This window comes from Phyllopteryx taeniolatus, chromosome 16 (assembly GCF_024500385.1).
Source record: "Phyllopteryx taeniolatus isolate TA_2022b chromosome 16, UOR_Ptae_1.2, whole genome shotgun sequence".
Taxonomy (NCBI): Eukaryota; Metazoa; Chordata; class Actinopteri; order Syngnathiformes; family Syngnathidae; genus Phyllopteryx; species Phyllopteryx taeniolatus.
Genome location: NC_084517.1, coordinates 5,292,140 through 5,315,128, shown reverse-complemented (window position 1 = coordinate 5,315,128; position 22,989 = coordinate 5,292,140). Strand labels below are relative to the sequence as shown.

At 43.0% G+C, this 22,989-nt stretch overlaps 1 long non-coding RNA gene and 1 pseudogene across 1 annotated transcript in view; one reads left to right on the top strand and one right to left on the bottom strand.

Moving 5' to 3' along the window:
• Positions 1-22,989, bottom strand: part of LOC133465761 (uncharacterized) — a 37,330-nt gene that overhangs the window by 680 nt on the left and 13,661 nt on the right. The window contains exon 2 of the long non-coding RNA XR_009784748.1: positions 1,920-2,074. This is a non-coding gene — a long non-coding RNA (uncharacterized LOC133465761). The remainder of the gene's footprint in view (positions 1-1,919; positions 2,075-22,989) is intronic.
• LOC133465760 (myosin-8-like) lies at positions 524-20,719 on the top strand (annotated as a pseudogene).

Here is a 22,989-nt window from a genome sequence, read left to right as displayed (position 1 = left end):
TAAATTGAATTACAACTCTGGGCACAGAACAAATTCAACTCATAAATCAAGGCGCAACTGTACCACTAATAATAGCACATTGATAACAATAAGAATCTCTTTATGACCTCTCAGGGACGACCAGTCAATAATTGGTCGTGTGCGTGCGTGTTTGATATGACGCACATGCGACATGAACATGTTCAGACAGTCGTCTTTGGGTGGCTTAGGCCAATCAGAAGCCAACGCCATGAGCAATCAGTGAATAACTGCCATCCCCCGGCCCGTCTGGCCTTCACAATGACGCCCAGAACGACGCTCTAATCTCTCGTGATCCCCCCAAATGAGGCCTGTAAGCTGGGACCCTGGAGTGTTCATTGCTATTTAATGCGGGGTGCAGAGGGTTAAAGTGTTTAAAAGTGACACACGGCAGCTAAACATAGAGAAAATGCACATAGTTGAGCTCCAAATATAGCAGAAGCAGAATGACAAAGAGGCGAGGATCCTGTATAAAAGCGGCCCGGTATCTGATGGGTTCGCGACCGTCTGCAGCTTGTTCTTACGACTTCTTTTCCCCACGACTTCTCAAGGTCTTCAGACAGCACTCGCGTGAGTATGACAACATTTGGTTCAGATGCTTTGGAATGAACTCATGTTTCCTGATGTTGTGGAAGAAATGAACTGGTTTTGATATACAGTCGTCCCTCGCCACACGATTCATTATTTACTGTTTCATGGTCTCGGGAAGTTTTTAAATCGTACAGATTTTTCACGATATCGCAGGATTTTGTGGTGATCATTTTTATTACTGTAGACTCTCGTACCATTAAGTGTCAGCCTGGAGGAAAGATTGCATAAAGAGACAGAGAATATTTCACACTAAAATAAGATAAAGTGCAATGTCACCACTTACACAACTGCACGTATACAGTAAAGTAAACATCGTTAGCTAATTTAATAGCAAATTGTAATTGAAAAACCTATAACAAAATGGACACGTAATACACACACTCATACGCTAGCCGCTCGCCCACAACTGATGCCCAGTCATTCAACACCCAGACTGACTCGACTCCCACATCACTCACGAGGCCAGGCCCCGCATTCTAAAACCACACACATTCAAAGTCACAAATACTACAGTGAATAACATGAGGAAGGAGACCCCAAGCGGACAAAAGTAATACCTGCACCTCACATGCATAGTACTACATATAAAGTTTAAAAATATAAATACAGTATGGTCACTCCTTTGTGGATTTTAGTCTATTGCGGGAGGTTCTGGAATGTAATCCCCACAATAAACAACTGTAGTGCATTTTAGGTTCATCCAGAAATTGTACCCCAATATCCCAAACGTCTTGCGAGTAGGGTATAAGTAACATTTTCCCTCCCGCTGATCCGAACGCAGGCCTCCCGAGAGAGATGAGCGACGCCGAGATGGAAGTATTCGGGGTGGCTGCCCCCTACCTGCGCAAAACGGAGCGGGAACAAATTGCGGCCCAGAACTCGCCGTTTGATGCCAAAGTGGCCGTCTTCGTGCCCGACCCAAAGCAAGAGTACGTCAAGGGCAAGATCAAGAGCCAGAACGGCAGCAACGTCACCGTGGAGACGGATTGCGGCAGGGTGGGATTATTATGGGATTTTTAGTCCCTTCCATAACTCAGTCATAACTTCACAACGTGTTCCGTACCGTCAAACTTCAAAGTGCATTCACTGAATGCTTCGTTGGCTACACGAGCTAATGAGATACAGTAGTGATTTCCAAACACTATGACGCAGGAAATTTCACTTAATTGGAAAATCTGCAATAAAGTTGTTTGTCTACACGTGCCATGCAATTGACTGGAGACCAAGCCATTATTCATCTATATAGGTCCTTGTTATAATATTTATTCCAGTAAGTTGTATTAACTCGATGAGATTGTCTCAGCACGTACCATTGTTGTGTCCAGGAGGTCATGGTGCACCGGGACGACCTTCGACCCATGAACCCGCCAAAGTTCGACAAGATAGAGGACATGGCTCGTCTGACGCACCTCCACGAGCCGGCCGTGCTCTTCAACCTCAAGGAGCGATACGCCGCCTGGATGATCTATGTGAGGACAAACAACCTAGGGAAAGTCATTTGAGTATTTATTCGAATATCATTTAGCTCAAAACTCTTTGTCCTCACTGGTAAGACAATCCAGCGTGAAGATGTCAAGGCTAGAGAATAAACGCTCAAACGGCTTTCCATACGAGCTGCCATCAGAGCGCGAATGTTGTCTTGTTTTGTCTCGTCCTCGTTATTCCACAGACATACTCTGGTCTTTTCTGCGTGACCGTCAACCCGTACAAGTGGTTGCCCATCTACAACCCCGAAGTGGTGGCCGCTTATCGCGGCAGGAAGCGGCAGGAGGCGCCCCCGCACATCTTCTCCATCTCTGACAATGCTTACCAGTACATGCTCACAGGTGAAGTCCATCAAAACACCTTTGGGCAAAATGCATAACTGTATATTGAACTCCCGATATATCCCAGTTCATCATTTCAATCCCCACAATAGTGTGGATTTTTAAACAATCATTTCAGTCTCCCATTTTTTGACTTCAACAAAGTGAGAACAGGAGCCAAGTAATATTTTTAAAAGAATGTATGAACAAGTTTGAGTTTTAATACATTTTAAATGTTTAAAGCATGTGGGAGGGCTAAAAGTATATATATTATATGTATATTTTTTTATTAATGGTGGGTAGGTCTGGAACGTATCCTGCGTGATAAACGGAGGTTCGCTACACCACAAAATCTAACACAGCAGATTTGGAAATCAATTCAGTTTCTAATAAAACCTAACCCAATTCCACATAATCAAGCAGGTTGTCCACTGTGGTGAAGGAAAAAAATCTCTTCCATCTGGAAGAAGACTGAGTGCGTGGCAGACATCTGCCTTGATCAGTGACCACCTTATTTGTTTTGTTTTTACAGATCGAGAGAACCAATCCATCCTCATCACGTGAGTTCTGCGTGACCTAATTAGGCCTCTTTTCATCAAATGTCCCACTTTCCTACTTTTGGTGGCGTCCTCATTGTGTCTTCATGGTGTCCTCGCGGTGTCAGTGGCGAGTCCGGTGCGGGTAAGACGGTCAACACCAAGCGAGTCATCCAGTACTTTGCAACAATTGCATCGGTGGGAGACTCCAGCAAGAAGGAGCAACTTCCTGTCAGAGTGCAGGTTGAGCCCGTTCAAAGTTACAAATAAAATAAGCGTGTTGAAGAACACGGGCTGAGCTTGATGTCCTCACGACCAGGGAACACTGGAGGACCAAATCATCCAAGCCAACCCTCTACTGGAAGCTTTTGGGAATGCCAAGACTGTGAGGAACGACAACTCTTCTCGATTTGTGAGCTCCAACTCCACCAGAATGATCTGGATCATGTCAGAATATGCCTCTGATCTTCAATAATGAGAACAACATTAATTCATCAACATTACACGTATTAAATTACTCTGGAATTATATCTGTACCATCAGAGTTAGAATTTGCATTTCTAACACACATTTTTAAAAGGTTGTTCAATATTGGACGTCAAAAATCTAAAATAAATAAACTCGAAAATAAATTACATTTTCAAAGATTCTGTCAAAAAAAAATTCAACATCTCCAAAAATTCAACAATTCAAAAATATTCATCATTGCAAAACAATTATTTTTAAAAAATAAAGATTTGACAAGATTGTCTTAAAAAAAATCGTCGTCAAAAGTCATTCAAAGAAATTCTACATTAAAGAAAAATCAAAGTATAAAACAATCTGTCACCAAAAAGCCAACATCTTAAAATATTTAACATCTCCCAAAAAAGATCTAAAATAATTGACAGTAATGGCTCCTAAGATTCTGTTAAAAAAATAAAATAAAAAAATCATAACCTCAAACATTTCTGTCAAAAAAATCAACATCTCCAAAAATTCAGTCTAAAATAAAAATCAACAAAAAAAAAAAATAATCTGCTTAAAAACCTAAATTCAGATTCAAACCCAGATGGTACAGATAGGCTTCTGTAAATCAGTAATTGTAACGAAGCTAAATCATGATTTCTGCAGGGGAAATTTATTCGCATTCACTTTGGAACGAAGGGCAAGTTGGCTTCAGCTGATGTCGAAACATGTATGTTTTTCTTCCATTATTCATTAAGCCATAAAAAAAAGCATTTATTTGATTTAGCTTTTATTTATCCAGGTAAGGCAACTGAAAATAGATTCTCATTTGCAATGTTGATCTGACTGCTTCACGATGAACCGAAAAATATAGTGAGGGTTCCCTGTACAAGAGGAGCAACAAGTGACTTTGTTCTCGACTCGCATGTCTGATTTAGACCTGTTGGAGAAATCCCGGGTGACCTTCCAGCTGCCGGCTGAGAGGAGCTACCACATCTTTTACCAGATCATGTCCAACAAGAAGCCTGATCTAATCGGTACAACTCACTTGAGCTGATGAGCTGTGATCGTGTGAAGATGGAGATGAAGTTGCTCTTGTTCCTCTTCCAGACATGCTATTGATCACATCCAATCCTTTCGACTATCCCTTCATCAGCCAGGGCGAGATCTGCGTGCTGAGCATCAACGACGCAGATGAGCTGATGGCTACAGATGTCAGTATGGAAACTTTCTTACATGCGCCACCACTCAAGTGGTAGATGTTAACTAGTAGAATGGTATGGCCTAAAATTGATGCCGTCACCCCCAGAGTGCCATCGACATCCTGGGCTTCAACGCGGAGGAGAAGCTTGGCATCTACAAGCTGACTGGAGCTGTGATGCACAACGGGAACATGAAGTTTAAGCAGAAGCAGCGTGAAGAACAAGCTGAACCTGATGGCACCGAGGGTAAAGTCTGAAAAAGAGTTCTTCCATCAGAACACCACCAAATGACCACGGGACTACTGTGTATCGTCCCTATCCCACAGTGGCTGACAAAGTTGCCTACCTCATGGGGCTGAACTCCGCCGACCTGCTCAAGGCGCTGTGTAATCCCAGAGTGAAGATTGGCAACGAGTTTGTCACCAAAGGCCAGACACATCAACAGGTACACTTCTACATGTTGTCCACGTAAAAACAACAGCTGTCCCACCTGGATCCTGCTTGACTCTTCAGGTGAACAACGCTATGGGCGCCCTGTCCAAGGCAGTGTATGAAAAGCTCTTCCTGTGGATGGTCACCAGGATCAACCAGCAGCTTGACACCAAACTCCCAAGGCAACATTTTATTGGCGTGTTGGATATTGCAGGATTTGAAATTTTTGAGGTAACCACATACAATCCTCTGGGTAACACAACCAATGTCAAAATTAACCATGATGTCACAGGTTCTTCCAGGTGGCAAAAGGCAAAGCCTTTTCCAATGACACTACTAATGACTAAACCTTTCTAGGTCTTTGGACCAAGGCAGACCCATTGAGAAAACAGGGGAAATGGCTTCAATGGATGATTTCTTTTTAAGTGGTACAAGAAGTCTCAAGGGAAGGCATTTCTGATTGTCAAGCCTTCTTCTCCACCATCATAGTTTGAATATGTGGAGTGTAAATTGACTCCAAACTTAAAATATTAGAACTGAAGAAGCCTTATGGAATAAAGGTTTTAATTTAAAAAACAAGAAGAGTCCAGTTGGCTCATTTGAACCTTTGTGGATCTCCATAATGATGAAACCTTATCTGGTGGCGCAATCCCAAAACAGTTTTTGCAATGGTTTCAGTTTCAGATCACCAAGAATGTTTTTGACTCTGATCTCTACAGTAGCCATCTCGATCTCTTCGGGTCCCCCTCTGCCAAGTGTTTAAAACCATTCTGAATTGGCTAATTAATGAGCTGCTACTGTTGAATTTAGATGAACAGTCTGGAGCAACTGTGCATCAACTTCACCAATGAGAAGCTGCAGCAGTTCTTCAACCACCACATGTTTGTGCTAGAGCAAGAAGAGTACAAGAAGGAAGGTATCGACTGGGAGTTCATCGACTTTGGCATGGACCTGGCAGCCTGCATCGAGCTCATTGAGAAGGTCTGGAGCATGTTATTAGTTTTCTATGTAACCGTCATCACATACTAGTTGTTTTTTTCATTCTTGATTTTCTGACTTCCTAAAGCTCTACCAGTGCACTGTCTTACTAGTAAAGACTAATGGTGTACGAGTAGATGCACCGTATCTATAGCCTCTGTAAGAGAGGGTGTACTATTGAGCCATCAAATAAACCAAAACCCATCTGGACAAGTGGAATCGCCAAAATATCACATAATACTGTCTTAACCTCTCAAAACCTTTCAATTTTCTGTCTTCTAGCCAATGGGCATTTTCTCCATTCTGGAGGAGGAGTGCATGTTTCCAAAGGCCACAGACATGACCTTCAAGCACAAACTTTACGACCAACATCAGAGCAAGAACAGCATCTTCCAGAAGCCCAAACCTTCCAAAGGAAACTCTGAGGCTCACTTCTCACTGATGCACTACGCCGGCACGGTGGACTACAATCTCAGTGGCTGGCTGGACAAGAACAAGGATCCGCTCAATGACACAGTGGTGCAGCTGTACCAAAAAGCATCTGTCAAGCTGCTCTCCCAGCTCTTTGCAACGTATGCCTCAGCAGATGGTCAGTTATCTGCAAGGATATCATACCAATATTCCAACAAAAACACGTTATCAGTTATCACGTTTGTCATTATAGCTGATGGAAACAAGAAAAGCTCCAAGAAAAAGGCTTCATCTTTCCAGACGGTCTCTGCACTTTTCAGGGTAATAAGAGTTTAGGAGAAAGCAACATCTAGTGGAAGACTAAAAAATACTGATGCAGTGGTACCTTGACTTACAAGTGCCCCGTCTTACAAGTTTTCAGAGTTACGAGCTGTTGCTTGGCCGATTTATTTGCTTTGTGTTGTGACACAAAATTTTTGTTACAAATGAATTTCAAATAGGCCACCGCTTGAGTGAAGTGAAATGAAAATTGGAGCAATTTAGGTCCTTTTATACCCTCGCATGTGTGCAAGGAGAGCCACAGTCGCCGATGCACTTTCAGGGTTAACTTTAAACAGAGTTCAAACTTGGTCACGGAACGAATTAACCCCATAAGTCAAAGTACCACGGTAGTTTGATAATCAGGTAATGAGTCTTCTGTGCTGAAAAGTGTAAATTAAAAATCAGTTTAGTGGACCTCATCAGATACTAGACATTTTCTTCATTGTTGACGTCCTGCAGGAGAACCTCAACAAGCTGATGGCCAACCTCAGATCCACACATCCACACTTTGTGAGATGCATTATCCCCAATGAGACCAAGACTCCAGGTAAGGACAATGAAGTCTTCTCATTTGAAGACAAGATGACAAGTATTTGTTCTCACAGGGGTGATGGCTCACCATCTGGTTTTGCATCAGCTTCGCTGTAACGGTGTACTGGAAGGAATCAGGATCTGTCGGAAGGGATTCCCCAGCAGGATCCTCTATGGAGACTTCAGACAGAGGTAGCACATTTGTCAGAATCATACAGTGAATCCCCACACCAACACTCAGGCTAGAGGTCTCCTATCTAGCCAAAGTGCATGAACTGATGGAAAAATGCACAGATGAGAGGCAAAACTCCTTCTAAGACAACCAGAACAGTCGAGTTATGATCGATTCAATGCCCTGAGACTAGAGCACTGACGATAAAAAAAATCCTTGAAAAAAAATGTCGATTTTGGCTGTTCGCAGCAGGGCTGGGTCCCTATCCCCCGCAAATAACAAAGTGAACACTCTAATGTAAAATCACATTTAAAAAAAACAATCGCTTAAAAGAGCTGTGATATAGCGGTGGGGTTCATTTTTCTGTTACGGCAGGTACAGGATTCTGAATGCCAGCGCCATTCCCGAGGGACAATTCATGGACAGCAGGACGGCTTCCGAGAAACTGCTCTCCTCCATTGACGTGGACCACGCCCAGTACAAATTTGGAAACACAAAGGTATATCTCAGACAGCTTCACTTGAGGTCTTTCTTTTGCTCCAGTGATGATGCTCCTGACTCCCTGCAGGTCTTCTTCAAAGCTGGCCTTCTGGGTCTTCTTGAGGAGATGAGGGACGAGCGTCTGGCGGTGTTGATGACTCGCATCCAGGCTGTGGCCAGAGGTTACGTCACCAGGCTGAAGCTCAAAGAGATGGCAAAGAAAAGGTCTTTGAGATACACACTTATTTTCTTTTATTAGGTACCCAAAAGTGATACGTGAACTGTGATCCTGTCATGGTCACACTATCATTTGAATTCAACTGAAACCTGACTGCTGCTCCCAAATGGCCACAATCCATAAAACTTCACCTTACTGATGTAATAGTTATTTTTTAAGGTTTGTGTCCATCCATGTACTGTAAAAAGTTTCAATTATTTGCTGCTAAAAATGTTGTCCATGGTCTCCACTCTCCAGAGACTCCATTTTCATCATCCAGTACAACATCCGCTCATTCATGAATGTGAAGAACTGGCCTTGGATGAGACTCTTCTTCAAGATCAAGCCGCTCCTGCGGTGCGCTGAGGCCGAAAAAGAGATGCAGAGCATGAAAGAGGAGATGTCGCGCCTTAAAGAGGAGCTGGCTATGTCGGAGGCTCACAGGAAGGAGCTGGAGGAGAAAACCGTGGGGCTCGTCCAGGAGAGGAATGACCTTCACCTTCAAATCCAAGCAGTATGTCAACACATAGGGATCATTTTGGCAAACATCTTACATGAAAGTCATGAGTGAAGGTAGACAGCAGACACCAGTCACATGACTAGACTCCAGGCAGACTTAAGTTGACAATTTTAGGACTTGCTTGGCTAAAACTTCACTTTGACTTGGTATTCATGACATACTGAGCTCAAAGTGGCTAATGTTTGGATACGTGTATGTGTGACTGAGCAAGATTGTTTGACTTGATGTATAACTTGCTTAAACCAAGTCATGACATTTACTGTATTAGGGTCTCGACTTGACTTGCTTGATTATTGTCAGAGTAATGTGAGACTTGCTTGAAACGCACTTATGACTTATTGAACTTGCGACTGAATGTGACTTACTCCCACCTATGGTAGGCAGTAAAGAAAACAAAAATTCCAACCAAAATCTCACACTACAGGAACGAGAGAACCTGTGCGATGCAGAGGAGCGGTGTGAAGGTCTGATCAAGAGCAAGATTCACCTGGAGGCCAAAGTCAATGAATTTTCAGAGCGGTTGGAAGAGGAAGAGGAGATCAATGCGGACATTACGGCAAAGAGGCGAAAGCTTGAAGACGAAAGTTCTGAGCTCAAACGGGACATTGATGATCTGGAGCTGAACATCGCCCAAGTAGAGAAGGAGAAACATACTTCTGAAAACAAGGTTACCAATACCTATGAAACACCACTGCAGAACAAATCTTAGACATTAAATGAAGCTTGCAGCTCAGATGTTTCTTTTCTTCTGTAGATCAAGAGGTTGATGGAGGAGGTAGCCACACTAGAGGAGAACGTTTTGAAGTCCTCCAAGGAGTACAAAGTCTTGCAGGAGGTTCACCAGCAGATGTGTGATGACCTCCAGGCCGAGGAGGATAAAGTCAACGTTCTGATAAAGACGAGAGTAAAGCTGGAACAACAGGTTGACGATGTAGGTATTACAAAGTTCTACAGGTGCGGTCCTAGTTAGTGTCTTGATGAGGTGCGAAGTGGTTTGTCTGCATCAGCTGGAAGGCTCCCTGGAGCAGGAGAAGAAAGTTCGAATTGACTTGGAAAGATCCAGAAGAAAGCTGGAGGGAGACCTGAAGCTGAGTCAAGAGACCATAATGGACTTGGAGAATGAGAGGCAGCAGATGGAGGACAAAATTAATAAGTACAGCATCTTATTTATACAATGTATATGTCAATTCTTTAATATTAGGAGTAACGTCTTGAGCTATGCTCTATAATTATTGAGGGGCTCCTCCATATAACAATGTACAAAATAGTCACAAATAAATAAAACCAAAGAAAATTCAAGCAAACAAATAAACCAAAGCAACAACACAGCAAAAGCAAAAAAAAGGAACAAAGTCTTCTTCACACCTTTTTCCAATTCAGGGTCGCCAAGCTGTATGGGTGTTGTGGGGGTGTTATATCTGACAAGTACACTTTTTTTCTAAGATAAAAAGACCTTTTTATCTTAATTTAAGATTTGCAGGTAAATTATTTTAATATATCAGAAAACACAGGACCTACCTATATGAACTGCATGTGCTGGTAGCATGGCTTGACAAGTTGCTAACATGCCAGAATCAGCTAGTTGCTGGGGAAAGTCAATGTGACTGTGGTTTATTTTCAGAAAAGATTTGGAACTCAGCAACCTGCAGTACAAAATCGAGGACGAGCAAGCCTTTGCTACTCAGCTGCAAAAGCAGATAAAAGAACTTCAGGTTTGCTTCCAGACAGTACACATACATATAGGGCTGAACAATTTGTTTTCCGATCGAAATTGTGATTCAGACAACGTTTGCAGCGCTTTCAACTAACAAAAAATCTCAAACTTTATATGAGGAGTGTTCATCACTGACACAATCAAGTAGACAATGTTTTCTGTAGGCTCGCATCGAGGAGCTGGAGGAAGAAACGGAATCAGAACGCTCCACCAGGGCCAAACTACAGAAGCAAAGGTCGGATCTCTGCAGGGAGCTGGAGGAGATCAGCGAGAGGCTGGAGGAGGCTGGAGGAGCGACCAATGCTCAGGTGGAGATGAACAAAAAGCACGAGGCAGAATTCCAGCGGCTGCGGCGTGACCTGGAGGATGGCACACTCCAGCACGAAGCCGTCACTGTGGCTCTGCGCAAGAAGCAGGCCGACAGCGTCGCACAGCTCGGAGAGCAGATCGACAATCTGCAGAGAATTAAGCAAAAGCTGGAGAAAGAAAAAAGTGAACTAAAAATGGAGATGGAGGACATGGTGAACCACGTGGAGAATGTTGTGAAGAGCAAGGTAAGAGACAGTGATGGTTTGTCTGAGATGTTTCCTTGCTTGAAGTTGCTCTCAAAGTGGAACATTCCAGTCCAACATGGAGAAGGCCTGCCGCAGCCTGGAAGAACAAACCAGCGAGTACAAGACCAAAGCAGACAAAGCCCAGAGAGCACTCAGCGATTATGCCACCATGAACGCACGACTGCACAAAGAGAATGGTCAGTTTATGGCACAGGTGGCAGAAGTACTCACAAAAGTACAAATATGTGTAAAAAACTTGTTAAAAGGAGAAGTACTGATTCACCACCTTTACCTATTTGCAGTTTTTGTGCTCAGGCCAAAGCAACAGAAGTACGTTGAAATTACTTGAAGGGTTTCATTTCGACAAAAAAGTGCTTTGCTGCCATCTTGTGGCATTCATAGGCAATTATAAACCTTTTTCAGCGCTTAAATTACTAGCAGTTGACTTTCACTCACTCAAAAAGTAACACCTATTTTGAGTAGAAAGTATGTGTAACTGTTTAAATGTAGGGAGTAAAAATAAAAAGTTGTTAAAAAAAATACTTAAGTACAGATACCTGATAAATCTACTTGGATATGGTACTTACCACCACTAGTTTTTGGAAGTAAAACATGAATCACGAATGTTGATAATGTTGTTTTTGAAGGTGAACTTTCACAGTTGTTAGAGGAGAAGGAAGCTGCTCTTAGCAAGATGAACAGAAGCAAAGAAGCTAGCAGTCAACAGATCCAACAACTCAAGTGTCTTCTGGATGAAGAAATTAAGGTCTGTGTCATGCAGGGTTCAGTTGGTCTCTTAATGTGTGGAAGTTCCAGACTTGCTCCATTTGTTAAAAGCCTTGAGATAACATGTGTTGTGAATTGGCACTAAATACAGTGGTACCCTGACTTACGAGTAAAAGTGTTCTTTGTTTTTTTCCAGGCAAAAAACACCATGGCGCACAGTTGTCAGTCTTCACGTCATGACTGCGAGCTTCTGACGGAACAATATGACGATGAACAAGAGGCCAAAGCTGAGCTGCAGCGATGCCTCTCCAAGGCCAACAGCGATGTGGCTCAGTGGAGAAACAAATATGAGACGGACGCCATCCAGCGCACTGAGGAATTGGAGGAAGCCAAGTGAGGACTCAGTTCTGTCAGTTCTGACTTGCATACTGGAATGCTGGCAGTAAGCTGGATTTGTTTCCAGTGTGGAAGGACTCCCTCAAATTTTCCCCATTGTAACTGATTCTGTTCAACCAGTCATGGACAAACCGGGGTCCGATTTGGTGGCCTCAGTACTGCGTCTCTGCTTTTTGCAGATGATGTTGTTCTGTTGGCTTCATCAAGCTGCGATTTTCAAATTTCGTTCGAGCGGTTCGCAGCGGAGTGTGAAGCAGCTGGGAAAAAATCAGCACCTCCAAATCTGAGGCCATGGTCCTCAGACGGAAAAGGGAGGAGTGCGCTCACTGGGTTGGTGATGAGATCTTCCCCAAGTTAGGGAGTTTAATTATCAGTTAACGAGTGAGGGAAGAATGGAACAAGAGATTGACAGGCGCATTAGTGCAGCTTCTGGATCGATCTGTCTTGAAGAAGGCGCTAAGCCGATAGGCAAAACTCTCGATTTTCCAAATCGATCAATGTTCCCACCTTCACCTATGGTCACAAGCTGTGGGTCGTGAATGAAAGAACAAGATCATGAACACAAGCGACTGAAATGAGTTTCCTCTGCTGGGTGCTCGGGCTCTCTCAATAGGGTGGGAAGCTCGACCATCTTGGAGGGAGTCAAAGTAGTGAGGAGCCAGAGAAGGTGGCTCAGGCATCTGGTTAGGATGGTCTTGATCCTCCTGGACCCGTCACCAGTGAGGCGTTCCGGAAACGTCCCACCAGGAGGAGGCCCAGTACACGCTGGTGACACTCCAGTACGTCTCTTGGCCGGTATGGGAACGCATCGGGATCCCCCGAAAGAATTGGGCCAAGTGGCTAGGGAGAAGCAAGTCTGGGCTTTACTGTGTTTCGGGTATTGTTGGACATGGATGTGACAGGGAGCTCAGTTTGTGTGTGTTGTGTATCTGTGAGTGAGCGCGCAACTGCGCATACATCGGGCTGAGGTGCACTTCTCAGAGAGAGGTGATGCTTAAGGTGCGAGTGTGCCTCCCTCTCACTCAGCCGTGGCAACCGGTGAAAGGGAGTTAACCACGAGGTGGACAACCTTGGCCCTGGAGGAAACGTCTCCCCTGCGTCCCCTATCAGGTGACCAAGACAGAAATGGTTAACACCTGCTTAGAATACCGCTCCCACACCCCGACCACGGATAAGAGGATAGAAATGGATGGAAGGTTGGATGAATGCTCGGTTCTTCCTCTCCAACTCTTCCTGTGTGATTCATAGGAAGCGGATCGTCCAGCGGCTGCAGGAATCCGAGGAGTCGACAGAGACGGCAAATGCAAAGAGTGCCTCCCTAGAGAAGACCAAACAGAGGCTGCAGGCAGAGGTGGAGGACCTCATGGTGGAGCTAGAAACAGCAAATGCAGCCAGTGCTACCTTGGATAAGAAACAGAGAAACTTTGACAAGGTATGTGCCCTTCAGGGGTGATGATGATGATGATGACGACAGAAATTACAACAGTGCCACAAACCTGTGGGTGCAGTTATGCTTCTTATTTTATAATTAATTATTTTTATAATTACAAATGGAATGAGACAGACTTTACGGGAGACAGGTCAGGTTGTTAGCAGATGAAAGGTGATGGTGTAAACCTCCTCCTCTGTTTAGAGAGCTCCTCTCTGTCCACAATTTGAACACTGTTGTCCCTTCTTTTTGAGATGCAATAGTGAGACGCCACACACAAAATTTAGAACTGAAGAAGTGTTTTGGATTAAAGATGAAATGTCTTCAACAAACAAAAGAAAGAGTCCAGTTGCCTTCATTCAACCTGTGCGGATTATGTTGTAGGTCCTGTCTGACTGGAAGCAGAAGTGTGAGGAGAGTCAGTCGGATCTGGAGGCATCTCAGAAAGAGTCCAGAGCTCTGAGCACCGAAGTCTTCAAACTAAAGAACTCATACGAGGAAGCTTTGGAGCATCTGGACTCCATGAAGAGAGAAAATAAAACCCTTCAGCGTAAGAGTGAAACTCAGTCACAGAATCATCTCATTCTCTTGTGTTTTGGAGATGTAGTGACATTTACGAATATTCTGTCACTCAGAGGAGATCTTTGACATCAGCGAGAACATCGGACAGTCGACTAAAATAATACAAGAGCTGGAGAAACTCGCGAAGCAAGCCGAGAAGGACAAGAAAGACACTCAGATTGCACTTGAAGAGGTTGAGGTTGGTGGTGATCCAAACACATGGTCCACATTAAGTCACCAGGGTACATAAAGGGGAACTAAAACCTATATGTCAAAACTTCCTGTTATATTGTAAACATGCATATCTTCTTCATATGATGGTATTTACTTAAATCTACACAATATTTATTCAGACTTTTGCACACATAATGATGTAAACATGGCAACCCCAGTAGGCGAGTAGATGCAGTGTTTTAAACGTATTCCATGCGTTCTATTTTCCGGACCGCTTATCCTCACTCGGGTCGCAGCCGTGCCGGCGCCGATATCAGCGGACACTGATCAAGAGGCGGGGTACACTTTAACCTGAGTATTTTAGAACAAATACTTTGTATATTTAAGTAGCATTAGATAAAGAAATGCATGCACATTTTAAAAATAATAGGAAGTCTTGACCTCTAGGGTTTATTTCCTCAGTAAAGTACAAATACTTTGTTACTGTACTTCTGTACTTAGGTAGATTTTTCAGGTATTTGTACTTTACTTGAGTATTTATTATTCTGACAACAGTCTACTTTCAGTCACTACATTTGATATCTGTACTTTCTACTATTTACTTGTCAAAAAACCTTCTTATTAAAATTATTTTTTACTTTTTATTAAGTACATTTAATTTAGTCTATCCTTTTTTATTTGTTTTATTTTTTCCTCAAGTTTATGAGTTGAATAAGTACTTTTTACCACTTTTTTTAACACCAGCATCTGTTCTTCTACTTGAGTGTAAAGTGTGAGTACTTCTGCCACCTCTTTTCTTACTGCAGTCATCACTAGAACACGAGGAGGCCAAAATCCTTCAACTTCAACTGGAGCTGAACCAGATAAAGTCAGAGGTTGACAGAAAGGCGGCTGAGAAAGATGAAGAGATAGACCAGCTGAAGAGGAACCACCAGAGAACTACAGACACCCTGCAGAACGCGCTTGAAGCAGAGATGCGCAGCCGGAACGAGGCTGTTCGGGTGAAGAAGAAGATGGAAGGGGACATTAACGAGATGGAGATTCAGCTAGGCCACGCCAATCGACAAGCTTCTGAGACCATAAAGCAAATGAGGAACCTGCAAACCCAGTTAAAGGTTTGCTTGACAGTTCTGCTCGCAGAAACACAAATACAGTGGTACCTAGACTTTCGAGTTAAATCAGTTCCATGACCGAGCCCGTAACCCAATTTATTTGTAGATCAAATCAATTTTCCACATGGAAATGAATTGAAATGTCATCACAGTAATCCTGCACTATTTACAGTGGCTAGGGACAAAGCCTTCCGTGAATAGCGCAAATGGGCGTGAGTGCGAATGGTTGTCTGTCTATACGTGCCCTGCGACTGTCTGGCGACCAGTTCAGGGTGTTGTCCACCTTTTCCCTGAAGTCAGCTGGGATAGGCTCCAGCACCCCGTGACCCTAACCAGGATAAATGGTGTTGAAAATGGATGGATGTAATGCTGTATTCGTGTATTGTTTGTGCACCTTTAAGGGGCATTGCCTAGTAGGTGACATCAGGAGCTGGAGTCTGCTTGGCTGGTAGTCTGCGTGTGAGGGTCTCAACATGAGTTGTGGCCAACAGCAACTCCTTGCGAGTAATCTCATGTTGTATTTGTGTGTTTGACTGTTTGTCCTGTTTAATAAACAGCTGAAAGTGCTGTGGCGAAAGTGCTCGCTCACATGAAAGGGCATTACAGTACCTTAATTGCGCCATTTTTTTCACCGCACAGGAGCAGCAGTGCATCTGAAACTTGCTCGTAACTTAAATTTTGTCTCACAGCACAAAGCAAAAAAATCGATCATACGATGTCTAAAAAAAACTCTTAAGTCAGGGTACAACTGTATTCGAACACATCACTCATCTGAGTAAAATGTAATTTGTGCCCAAGGACACGCAAGTCCATCTATATGAAGCTCTTCACAGTCAGGAGGACACCAAGGAGCAACTGGCCATCGCAGAACGCCGTAACAGTCTGATGATGGCCGAAGTCGAAGATGTAAGGGCGTCTCTGGAGCAGGCGGAGCTAAGTCGCAAGCTGGCCGAGGGGGAACTGATGGAGATCAGTGAGAGGACTCAGCTGCTGCACTCCCAGGTGACTATTTGAGACAGGTGGCTTCAATACTTGTGGTTAGCGCATTAATCTCTGTCTACACTACTCATGAAAATATCGATGTACTGATGATCAACTGTGAGGTGTTGTCTTGGTGTTCAGATGTGAAAATGCGGACAGCATAATAAAGATGTCTGTTTAAATACCAATTCTGATTGAACCAGGAAATTTGTTGGTCTGATTATTGTCCTTTACTTGTCTTGGGACTAGAACCTTCTCTCAGGAGTAGAACTTTCTCTCTGGACAAGAATCGTCTCTCAGGACTTAGAACCCTCTCTCGGGATAAGATTCTTCTCTGGGGATGTGAACCTTATCTGGGGACTAGAACCTTCTTTAGTGACTAGTGTGTGTTTTCTTCAGACTGCAACATTTTCTTGGAATGAGAACCTCATCTCAGGAATAGAACCTTTACTTGATACTTGACCATTCTCTCAAAACTAGAACTTTCTCTTGGCAATAGAATCTCCTTCCAGTATTACAACCTGCTCTCAGGACTAGAATCTTTTCTTGGGTAAAGAGCATTATCTCAGGACTGTGTGATCCATGAAAATTTCAAGGTCATCTACAATTTCACCCCAAAGCCAGTATCCAGAACTCTGTGAGTAGTGTAAGTATTGTACAAAGTCTTACCAATGTTATGCTGCAGAACACGGGCCTCCTGAACTCTAAAAGGAAGATGGAGAGCGAGTTGGCTCAGCTGAAGTCAAAGATGGAGGACACAGTCCAGGAGGCGAAGAACAATGACGAGAAGGCCAAGAAAGCCATGACAGATGTAAATGCCGCCATCCTTCTGTCATTCACACCAGGACGTGATTTATAGCTGACAGTCTCTGTCCGCAGGCTGCCATGATGGCCGAGGAGCTGAAGAAGGACCAGGACACCAGCGCTCACCTGGAGAAGATGAAAAAGAACCTGGAGGTGACAGTCAAGGACCTGCAGCAGCGTCTGGACGAGGCAGAGACCCTCGCCATGAAGGGCGGAAAGAAAGAGCTCCAGAAGATGGAAAGACGGGTAAGAAATACACACCAAGTACATCCGAACAAACAATACAAAACAACTAAGTACAGTGGACCATCGCATATTAGCGGCTAAAGCATCCACAAATTAACCTATTCACAGATTTTGGGGGGAAACCTACCCCGATTATTCACAGCCCAAAAACTAAAATGACTTCAACGGCTTTTTCGTCAGGTTCGCGAGTTGGAACAGGAATTGGAGGCAGAGCAGAAACGTGGCGGCGATGCCATGAAAGGAGTCCGCAAATGCGAGCGGAAAATTAAAGAGCTTACTTTTGAGGTCAGAAGGTCATTCTGGTGCCGAGTGGCAGGGCCAAAGAAATAAAGTAATCCTCACAATCCTGCTCTTGCATTCCAGGGAGAGGAGGAGAAGAAGAACGTGGCCAGACTTCAAGATCTGGTTGACAAGCTACAGCTGAAAGTCAAAGCGTACAAGCGGCAGAGTGAGGAGGCGGTAAGTGGTCGTAATATCCCACGTTGTCTTCAGGAATGGTGCTAAGTAACCAACTACAAATACTTCCATATTGTACTTAAGTAGATCTTCCAGGTGCAAATTCTGATGTTTTAGGGAGGAATCTATCTTCACTGATTCGCTTTTTTGTGCTCACGTCAAAGCAATAGAAGTATTCCTTTGGTTCTTCTTGGTTTCAACTTTGTTGAAAGTGAGTTGAGGAGTTTCATTCACACAAAAATATTGCTTTGCTGCCATCTTGTAGTACCTATACACAATTACAAACCTGACGCAAATAGCAGGCATCCACAAGTAATTTGATGCCCACCCAAAAAGGTTTGTAATTGCCTACAGATGCCACAAGATGGGAGAAAAGCAAAATTAAGCATCTCAAGTAATTTGACCATACAGTAGTTCCTTGACTCCAAGATGACACAAGACAGTGGAAAAGCACTTATTTTGTCGAAATGAACATCCTCAATTCACATCAACATAGTTCCTTGACAGCAAAATCTTACAAAATGGCACCATAGTAGTACTTTTGTTGCTTTGGCTTGTATTGTATATAAATTGCAGTTTTTAAAAAAAGTTTACTTTTGTACTTCAGTATATTTCAAAGTCTACCTTTTTGCTTTTACTCAAGTACAGGAGTTGAATGAGTACCTCTAATTTTATGTCTTTTGTTGTTGTTTTTTTACACATGTATTTGTACTTCTACTTGAGTCCAGTGAATGAGTTTTTTTTGTCTTTAGGAGGAACAAACCAGCGTCCACCATGCCAAGTTCCGGAAGGTTCAGCATGAGCTGGAGGCTGCTGAGGAACGAGCAGAGATTGCGGAGTCGCAGCTGAATAAACTACGAGCCAAGAGCCGCGACATCGTCGGGAAAGTGGAGTAGAAAGATGCCTGATGTACTACTTTACTAGAGTGCAAGTCATGCGCTCATGCGGTGAAACTGTAGTGTAATACAGTGGTCCCGTAACTTCCAAGTTTTTCAATTTACAATCCGTTGCTAGGTTTTTTGTTTTTGTTTTTTGCTTTGTGTTGGGACCCAAAATTTGAGTAACGAGCAAGCTTCAGATATGCCGCTGCTAGAGTGAAGTGAAAAAAAAAATGGAGCAGTCAAGGCACTGTAATGCCATCACGTGGGCAAGGAAAGCCACAGTCAGCCGTTTATTGAATGGGACAAATAATCAAACACATAAAAAATGAGAACACTCGCAAGGAACCTCCTGTAGGCCATAACTCACGCCCAGTTAGCTAAAACTAATCTGTGTATCAAACTAAGCTCAATGCAGCTCTGCTTACCTTTTGACTTGATCGTATTTCACACAGTGTAATCTGACTGTTTCTTGTTCTTGCTCTTAATTAAGCTTTGTTATACAGTAGCGCTCAGTGCTGCCCGGCATGTTTATGGCACAACAGGCTACTGCAGTTTAAATTCAGATTTGCCTCTATATAAACCCATAAAAACGCAATTTTAAAAAAACGCTTAAAAGCTTCACTCCAAGTGAATTTGTATATTTGTGCCACCTTGGCATCATTAACACTACATCTCAAGTACCAAAGTGAAAACGTGTGAGGAATCCCAGAAGAAGAGTTAAAGTTACGGCCGAGCGCCTGTGTCTGTCAGCAGGCAGCTGATGAGCGAGTGGCGAAGGTCAATAATGTCCAAATAGAAAACGTAGAGGACAAACATTGTCTAGGAACCTGTTAGTGTGCTTTCTGGCATCGGTTGGACAGGATCAAAAACAGGCTGCCCGATCTGGTGACCCCATGAGCAGACACATGGACGTAAACAGAGTTGCCTGTTCAGCTGTGATGCACTGTTTCCCGTATTTGTAGGTGGATGATAAATATTTTTTGTCCAATCAAATTTCAGCTTCTGTGTTGCCATGTCGATCTAATCTGCCTTTACAATCATTAGTGCTTGTTAATGTAAATCAAACTACTGTATATTAGAAATGGGCCTTCAAATTTTTTTCTGGGCCAGAACCAATCCACTGGCATGGATTGGTTCGTCAGAGCAAAACTCGGTACAGCCAATATCGACTAGCAAAACATGTCGTTAGCGATCTACACACATCAATACATTTAATTAGCATGCATTTTGTACAGTATTAATGGTTTCTAAAATTGTAACGTGATCATGATGCTATTAAGAAGTAGATAAAGTTGGCTAAGCCCCCACTGAAGTCCCAGGAACCAAATGCACGGCCCGACACTGCTGTTCACACTCTGGTCCACACCTTGTGCTCCTCGTGCCTGGAGCTTAGATTTCCCACACTCTCCCTTGGCTAAATGCGGCCCGCATGTGTTCCCAGCCGACACACCGTCGCCCTCTAACTTGGAAACAAGGTGGGCTGCTAACCTTGGCCTGAACATGGATGCTGCAATTAGTGACTCAAGTGGGCCATTACGAAATGTTCCCCAACCTTTATTGAGACAAGACACAAATGTTACAAAGTATCTCGGAGCACAACACCAAACAAAAACGTCACCAAAAGTATAGTTCAATTTGTTCCATTTGTTCCTCGTGTATCAAATGATTTTTTCCCATTTAAATGAATTGAAGTGCCGTTCATCCATTCTAGACCCCCTCAACAAAATGTTTTTTGCTACGTTGTTTTTTAAGAGCAACAGAACTGGATTGCATAAAAACCTGAATAAAACACAAAAGAATGGAATGAAATAAACTTGTTTGATTTAGTGTAAACACTGTGATGTTGTATTTGTGTGTTGAATGTGTGCTTTCAAGGGGTGTGGCCGAGTGAATGACATCAGGAGTTGGAGTCTGGTTGGCCAGTAGACTGCGTGTGAGCCTCTGTACGTGAGTTGTGGCCTACAGCAGCTCAATGTGCGTGTTCTCATTTTGTATTTGTGTGTTTGACTGTCTGGTTCAATAAATGGCTGAAAGTGCTGTGGCAACGGTGGCTCTGTATTTTTTTCCCACTTCGCTCAAGCGGCGGCGTGCCTGAAGCCTCGCAACACAAAGCAAAAAAAAAAAAATCTACGAAACGATGGCTTATAACTCAGGAGACAAAAAAATGGGGCACTCGTAAGCCAAGGTACCACATTATTTAAAAGATTTTTGCTTATCCATTGTCCTGTTTTTTTGGGGTTGTGGGGGGTTTCCATCGTCCTTCTTGCCTGGGGCCCCCAGGGCGTCTAGAAATGCCCCTGACCTTGGTTTTTACCCTGGTCTCAAGAGCCACCTGCCGTGTCTCCTTCAAGGCAGCTTTCTTGGATTTAGAGGCCTTAGCTTCCGGCAGCGGCACAACGATGATGCGTCTTCCTCAACCAATGCCACAAAGTCCAAGTTTTGAACACAACCATTAGCAACTTGTACTGACAAGACACAAGGGCAGGTGGATTTTTGTGGCCAATAATGCAGGCGGCAGCATTGTGATGATATTGCAGGAAACAGTGAGTTTCAAAATTGAAGTCAAGGCAGCCGCTGCAAAGATTGTTTATAGAGTCTTACCTTGACATGCCGCGTATCCGCTGACGTTCTGAGAGGGCCAACTTCAAAATAAAAGCTTCATATATTACTTCATTGGGCATCAACGCCATTTTAGGCTTTTATTTTAAAGTTGGCCCCAGAGGGCGGAGCCGGCGCTTAATGAAACCTTAACCATGCGTTCGCCCCCTGGTGGCTGGCTGGCTGACTAGGTTGCAGGCACTGCTGCAAATGAAGCACTTTTCATATGCAGCAGTGCCCGCATTTTTAATGTAAAAAAATCGCTAAAGTTCAGGCTCATTTAATCATGGCAGCCAAAAAAAAAGCGATCACGATTAAAATTTTATTAAATGTACAGACCTTGTTTTATCTATCTGTTATGTGTTCAGCTGTCATTTTGTTCGCATTGTGAGTGAGGTTAGTGTTTTACTTAGTGATATCCTGTCCATTTCCACTGTGTAAAAAGCCCATTTGCGAGTTAATTGTTGGCTATGCTTGATCAAATAAAGATGCTTCTGACTGTTTCCTATCTAGCTCAAGATTTATACTTTCCAATACAGTGCAATTTTGTTTTACTAATAACTTGTAACAAAAAAATGTGGTGTTTTTTTTTTTTTGGGAGCTGGAAAGGATTATTGCCATTTCACATGGGAAAAGTGATTTGATATGAGTATATTGAGTTACAAGCTTGGTCACGGAACAAATTAAACTGGTAAGTCAAGGTACCACAGTGTAACTGTTGCTGGCCCTTCCTGCACCACATCTCCATAAACTAGATACTTTCAAAGGCCATTCAATTTTTGCAGCACAATTTCAGTGAGTGGGTCAGTATTAAAGCCAAGATGTGAATGAAGTAGCCCGTGACAGCGGCGACTGGATGTAAAAATAGAGCTGAAGGATCTGACCTGTCACCAAAGACATCTTCTTGTTAAGATCCCGGAAGAGCCATTTTAAGACGGCCAAGATCGATAATGCGGCCGGATTGACATTAGAAAAGTCACATTGCCAAGTTTGGAATGTCTGCTTTGTGTGTCCAGCACATGATGCTGATAAAAGGAAGCTCCTGCTGTCCACTCATTGACTCACACTGAAGCTTCTCTTACAGACCGTTGACCCAAAGCACAGCCGACCGCATTACTCGGACAATTAGGTGAGTTGATTTAAAACCTCAGTGGAAGCAATTTGTACTTTACTTGAGTATTTATTTTTCTTATGACTTTTTACTTTTACTGCCTATTTCTAAAAACATATATCAGTACTTTCTACTTCTTACTTTGTCAAAATCACCTTTTTTTTTTTTTTTTTTTTTTTTACCTCTAATGATAACATGGCAAAAAAAAAGACGTAAATTGAGACCGGTTAAGTGAATCCATGTAAATTTCTTTCATTTCATTTTCTTTTGGCTATCAAAAAATTTGAAAGCGACTCATTTTGTTATCTTTTTAAATCTAACACAAAACACCCCCCCAAAATAGCCTGATTTTTCATATTTCAATTTTAGAAATAACGTAGTTTAACTCATGCTTGTTAGCAAATTTCAGGGTCACGTAAACTCTACCAATTGAATATAACACTCAGTCCTGTGACCCATTTTTCAATTTCATATTTTACATCAGAGCCCAACATTTAAATGTGAGAAATCTGGCTCTTTTTTTTTTGTGTTAGAAAAACAAATAGCAAAACAAATAGTCACTGTTTTGTTTTTCCATTGCCAAAT